The sequence below is a fragment of the Sus scrofa genome, chromosome 6 (assembly GCF_054392235.1).
Source record: "Sus scrofa isolate SSC_HxYL_T2T_F1_AM1 chromosome 6, Sscrofa_HxYL_maternal_Yorkshire_Landrace_v2.0, whole genome shotgun sequence".
Lineage (NCBI taxonomy): Eukaryota > Metazoa > Chordata > Mammalia > Artiodactyla > Suidae > Sus > Sus scrofa.
The window spans coordinates 12945957-12952762 of NC_139388.1; positions in this window are offsets into that span (position 1 = coordinate 12945957).

Genomic DNA, 6806 nt, shown 5'->3' on the forward strand with positions numbered 1-6806 from the left:
CCAGGCAGAGCGTGTGGCAGAGCAAGAGGTTGGCAGCAAAATCAGTGTCTGGAGGGCAAGTCACGGGGTGAATGTAACTAGATAAAGCTGGCCAGGAGCTTGGAAGGAGAAAGGCTCTGGAGTGGTTGTCTTCCTGTGGTCCTTACGTGCCAGGCCCTGGAGGAGAGCAAAGTATGATTCCTTTGCTCTGAATCACAGCACCTGGCTCTGGCAAAAAGCCTGACTGGGATGGTGGGAGTTCTCTGGGAGCTCAGTGGGTTAAGAATCTAGCATTGTCACTGCTGTGGCTTGGTTACTGCTTTGGCGCAGGTTCGATCGCTAGCCTGGGAACTTCCCCATGCCATGTGCGTGGGGCGGGCAGGGAGAGGATGTTGGCTTTTAAAGAAGATGAGGGGATCTGGATGTGTAGGGGGCTCATCCTGAGTTTACGAAATGAGAGCCAGTAAGTGCTCAAAAAATGTTTAGGGAGTTCCCTTTCGTGGCTCAGCAGTTAACAAACCAGACTAGGATCCACGAGGATGCAGGTTTGATCTCTGGCCACCCTCAGTGGGTTAAGGATCTGGCATTGCTGTGAGCTGTGGTGTAGGTCGCAGACGTGGCTCAGATCTGGCATTGGTGTGGGCTGGCAGCTATAGCTCCAATTCCACCACTAGCCTGGGAACCTCCATATGCTGCGAGTACAGCCCTAAAAAAAGACCAAAAAAAAAAAAAAAAAGAAAAAAAGAAAAAGAAAAGAAAAAACCCACAAGTTTATTAATGGAGACTTTAGCCTAGGAAGGTTAGGGTTGCATAGCTTAATATATGGGCTGAGAGGAGTTCCCTTGTGGCTCAGCCAGTTAATGATCTGGCATTGTCACCACAATGGCTCTGGTTACATCTATGGCATAGGTTTGATCCCTGGCCTGGGAATTTCCATATGCCGTGGATACAGCCAAAAAAAAAAAAATGTGTGTGTATATACACACACACATGTATACACGGGCTGGGATGCAGACTTACATGTTCGACTTCAGTGCTTATGGTTCTAACAAGTAAACCAAACTGGGGATGCAGCAGAGTATTCCATATCAGGCTTGGAAAGCCAGGTCATTACTCAGAGATGTGAGGCTCCGGGTGGCAGAGATCTGTCCTGTCATTTTGTTTGTTTCCAGTTATATCAAGAAATTCTTAACATGGAGTTCCCATTGTGGCTCAGCAGAAATGAACCTGACTAGTATCCTTGAGGATGCAGGTTCAATCCCTGGCCTCACTCAGTGGGTTAAAGATCCAGCATTGCCATGAGCTGTGGTGTGGGTCACAGACATGGCTCAGATCTGGCATTGCTATGGCTGTGGCATAGGCTCCAATTAGATCCCTGGCCTGGAAACTTCCATGTGCCTCGGATGCTGCCCTGAAAAGAAAAAAAAAAAAAAAGCATATTTTAAATTTATAAATGTTATAAGATGAAGATTTAATACCTTCCTCTCTCCCCCTTGTTCTCCAAAATATTATCATACCTTATTTTTTTATTTTTTATTTTTGTCTTTTTAGGGCATATGGAGGTTCCCAGGCTAGGGGTCTAATTGGAGCTGTAACCGCTGGCCTACGCCAGAGCCACAGCAACTCGGGATCCGAGCTACGTCTGCGTCCTATACCACACCTCACAACAATGCCGGATCCTTAACCCACTGAGCGAGGCCAGGGATTGAACCTGCCACCTCATGGTTCTTAGTCAGATTAGTTTCTGCTGTGCCACGATGAGAACTCCTATCATACTTTAAATTATATAATTAACCTACAATACTATTTAATTCCAGGTGCACAATATAGTGATTTGATACTTTAAATTTTTTTTTTATGGTTGCACCCCCAGCATATGGAAATTTCCAGGTCAGGAATTGAATCCAAGCTGCCACTGTGGCAATGCTAGGTCCTTAACCCACTGCACTGGGTTGGGGATGGAACCCATGCCTTGGAGACCACAGCTGGTGCAGTCAGGGTCTTAACCTACTGCACCACAGCGGCAACTCCTGATTCCATATTTGATGTGTTACAAAATGCTCACCAGCATCCTTACATTTGGCTGCAAATATCTCAAGGACCAGAATAATGAAAGACACGGTGGACTGTTGACTAGGGCAGTGGGACCCTGCCGCTGGCCCCTTACCCCAGTATGTGGCCCTCTCTGTCCTGTGCCAACATCTCCAGCAACATGGTATGTTCAGGCAAACAAGGTTGAGCAAGAGGTTCCTGGTACCAGAGGCTAAGAACAAGGAGACGCAGCTACTGAGTGGGGTCCAGGAAGGCATTCGGGGTGGGGCTCAGAGCCCAGCCTGAGAGTGGCATCCCACAAGTTGTGTTTGCCCCTGTTCAGGTTACAGATTGCTGTATGAGTCATCCATTCTCGCCTGTCCCCCGAGGTCCCAGCATGGGCACGGCTGGCTCTCAGATGTTGCTCCCTGCCCATGGGGCCCTCCGGCCAAGCCCCTGCTCAAGCTACCCTGCACATCAGTTTCCCAGCAAGCCTCTAGGTGAACCCAGATCAGGTTTCAGGACAAAGACAGGGAGTGCTCAGTCCAGTGTTTCATGAGTCAGGCCAGGGCCAGGCCCTGAGGACATAATGAGAGGCACCCGTCACAGCCCTTGCTCTTGTGGGGAGTACAGATGCTAAATCGTCCTACAGATAAACACGCAACCCCACACATCCACTGTGCTCTAAGAAGAAACAAGAATAGGTAGAGAGGGACCTGCTTTCTTTATCCTTTTTTTTTTTTTTTTTTTAGCTGCCCCAAGGCATATGGAGTTCCCACTGTGCCGGGCCAGGGATCGAACCTGCATCCCAGCACTCCAGGGATGCCGCCAATGCTGTTGCGCTACAGGGGAACTCTGAGGGTGACCTACTTTAGCATGGGGAGTCAGGCAAACCTCTTGGAAGAGGAAGCCTCTGGTGTGAATAAACAAAGGATGGTTAACTAAGCACAGAATGGAGGAATGGAGGCCGAGAGAGACAGGGTTTGGTCCTCTTGGAATCAAGGTTCCTTGACAAAAGACTCACTTCTGGGAATCCAGGTTCATGGGATGGGAGAGGCCCCCAGGAGATGACCGGGTTTGAGTGTCTGTAATAAAGATTCCTAGAAGTAAAGCTGCTGGATCAGAGTATTCATGTTTTAAATATGAAATTGCCTTGGAGTTCCCGTCGTGGCTCAGTGGTTAATGAATCTGACTAGGAACCATGAGGTTTCGGGTTTGATCCCTGGTCTTGCTCAGTGGGTTAAGGATTCGACATTGCCATGAGCTGTGGTGTAAGTTGTAGATGCGGCTCGGATCCCTGCGTTGCTGTGGCTGTGGCGTAGGCCGCTGGCTGCAGCTCCGATTGGACCCCTAGCCTGGGAACCTCCATATGCTGTGGAAGCGGCCCAAGAAATGGCAAAAAAACAAAAAAACAAAACAAAAAAAAAGATAAAGAAATTGCCAGATTACCCTAATAATGGAGTACCAACTTGCACTCTCAGGAGTGGTGTCAGGAGTGTCCTTGTCACCTTTTTCTACCAACACATGCCCCCCTCCAGTCACCAGTACAGGGTTAGATCAATCATTTTCCTTTGTGCTTCCTCGATGGAATATTATCCAGCATTAAAATGAACTATCAGGGAGTTCCCGTTGGGGCACAGCAGAAACGAATCCGACTAGGAACCCTGAGGTTGTGGATTTGATCCCTGGCCTCGCTCAGTGGGTTAAGGATCTGGTGTTGCCGTGAGCTGTGGTGTAGGTCGTAGACCCAGCTCGGGTCTGGCGTTGCTGTGGCTGTGGTGTAGGCCAGCAGCTACAGCTCCGATTAGACCCCTAGCCTGGGAACCTCTATATGCCGCGGGTGTGGCCTTAAAAAGCAAAGTAAAATAAAATGAACTATCAAGCCATGAAAAGACATTCAGGAGGGAACCTGAAATGAGTATTGCTAAGTGAAAGACACCAAGCTGAAGAAGCTACATTCTGTATGATTCCAACAGGAGTTCCCATTGTGGCACAGCTTAAACGAATCCAACTAGTAACTATGAGGATGCATGTTCGATCCCTGGCCTCACTCCGTGGGTTAAGGATCCAGCATTGCCGTAAGCTGTGGTGTAGGTCGCAGATGAGGCTTGGATCCCGTGTTGCTGTAGCTGTGGTGTAGGCTGAGCTGGACCCCTAGCCTGAGAACCTCCACGTGCTGCGGTTTTGGCCCTAAAAAGCAAATAAAAATAAAAAAGTATGATTCCAGCTAGGTGACATTCTGGAAAAGGCAAAACTATGGAGACGGTAAAAAGAATAGTGGGGAGTTCCTGTCGTGGCGAAGTGGTTAACGAATCCAACTAGGAACCATGAGGTTGCAGGTTCGGTCCCTGCCCTTGCTCAGTGGGTTAAGGATTTGGCGTTGCCATGAGCTGTGGTGTAGGTCGCTGATGCGGCTCGGATCCCGCGTTGCTGTGGCTCTGATGTAGCCAGGTGGCTACAGCTCCGATTCGACCCCTAGCCTGGGAACCTCTATATGCTGCAGGAGTGGCCCAAAGAAATAGCAAGAAGACAAAAAAAAAAAAAAAAAAAAAAAAAAGAATAGTGGTTGCCAGGGCCTGGGGCTTGGGAGGCGAAGAATGAATAGATGGAGCAAAGAGGATTTTTAGGGCATGGTGTTTGGATGGCTATTTGTCATGAGTGACATCTACATGTAAGGATGGATATACATTTCTCCAAACCCATGAAATGTGCAACACCAAGAGTGAACCCTAAGGTAAACTAGGGACTTAGCGTGATTATGATGTGTCAGTTGTAGGTTCATCCTTGGTAGCAAATGTACCGTTTCTGGTGGGAGATGAAGGGAGAGGCAGAAAGTATATGAGAAATCTCTCTCTTCTCTCCTCTAAGTTTTGTTGTAAGCCTAAAACTGCTCTAAGGAATATACATCTTTAAAATACAAAACAAAACTAGAGCAAAAGCCTTGGTAGCCTCAGGAGGGTGCAGGAAAGCTGCTACAGTGGGAGAGGCTTTCAAGAGCAGACTGAAACAACCACCACAGCCTGGACTTTGAATTTTCCCACGGTGGCAAGTCCTTACAACTGAGTATTTTCTCCCCGGGTTAAGTCTGGAGAACCTGGTTGGCCATGCATTTCTGGTGCTGTTCTGATCCCAGTCCTTGAATTTCCTCACTTCCATTCATTCATTCCACACACAGTACGGATTGAACACCAACCAGTTCAAAAGGGAAGAATCATGGGGATTAGCAGTGTTTGTGTGTGTGTGTGTGTGTGTGTGTGTGTGTGTGTGTGTGTGTGTGTAATTCCCTGGTGGCTCAGTAGGTTAAGGATCTGGTGTTGCCACTGCTATGGCTCGGGTTACTGTGGGTTCGAGCCCTGGCCCAGGACCTTCTGCATGCTGTGGCATAGTGAAAAAAAAAAAAAAAAAAAACTCTCAGCAATCTGAGATTTCTAAATTCAAAAGAATGTTTCCTTATGGGCTACATGATTGATTGTTATATAACCTTAAAATAATTGGTTTCTTCCACTTACACACTCTGCTAGTCTGGGAAGTGTACCAAAAACAGCATTGTTTTCATGACTTTTTAAAAAATATTTACTATTATTGTTTCAGAAAAGCTTCTCAGTTGCTGCAAAAGCCCAGTTGCAGTGTTAGAGAACTGGCATTAGAAAGTTTCCAAAACAGGAGTTCCCGTGGTGGCTTAGCTGTAACAAATCTGACTAGGAACCATGAGGTTTCGGGTTCAATCCCTGGCCCCACTCAGTGGGTTAAGGATCTGGCACTGGTGTGAGCTGTGGTGTAGGTTGCAGACGTGGCTCAGATCCTGCTTTGCTGTGACTGTGGTGTAGGCTGGCAGCTACAGCTCCGATTAGACCCCTAGCCTGGGAATCTTCATATGCCACAAGTGCGGCCCAAAAAAGACCAAAAAAAAAAAGTATCCAAACAAAGGCTTTCAAGAGGGAACACTAGGAGTTCCCTTGTGGCTCAGCAGATTAAGGATCCAGCACCTCCAAAAAAAAACAAACAAAAAAAAAGGAGGGAACTCCAATAAACAGTATTGCTAATGTTCTTGAATTAAAAGGAAAATATGTATTTTGTACACTGCTATTTAGTTATTTATTTTTGGCCATGCCCACAGTATGTGGAAGTTCCTGGGCCATGGATCCAACAGTGCCACAACAGTGATCCAAGCAGTTGCAGTGATAACTTTGGATCCTTAACCTGCTGCACCGCAAGAAAACGCCCACAATGCTTCTTTTTTTTCTTTTTTTCTTTTTTCTTTTGTCTTTTTAGGGCTGCACCAGTGGCATATGGAGGTTCCCAGGCTACGGGTTGAATCAGAGCTGTAGCTGCCAGCCTGTGCTACAGCCACAGCAACAATGAATCCAAGCTGTGTCTGTGACCTCCACCACAGCTCACGGCAACGGATGAAAACTGTGTCTTTATGTATACTAATCTGTATACTAATCTGATTTGTCAACCACTGAGCCACAACAGGAACTCCCCACAATGCTTATTAATTAATTGTTTTTTATTGAAATACAGTTGTGTCAGTTTCAGGTGTAGATACATTGTGACTTGATATTTGCATACATTATGAAATCATCACCACGGTAAGTCTAGTAACCACCTGTCCCCAGTTATTACAATATTATTGACCATATTCCTCATGCTGTATACAGTGCTTTTTAGTTTAAAGTGAAGTTCTCCCAAAATATCATTTTCCTTCCAAATATTGAAGGTATCATGTTCCAGCTTCTTTCACCGTTACTGAATCATCTTATTCTCATTGCCAGATGCATATGTATCTACGTATT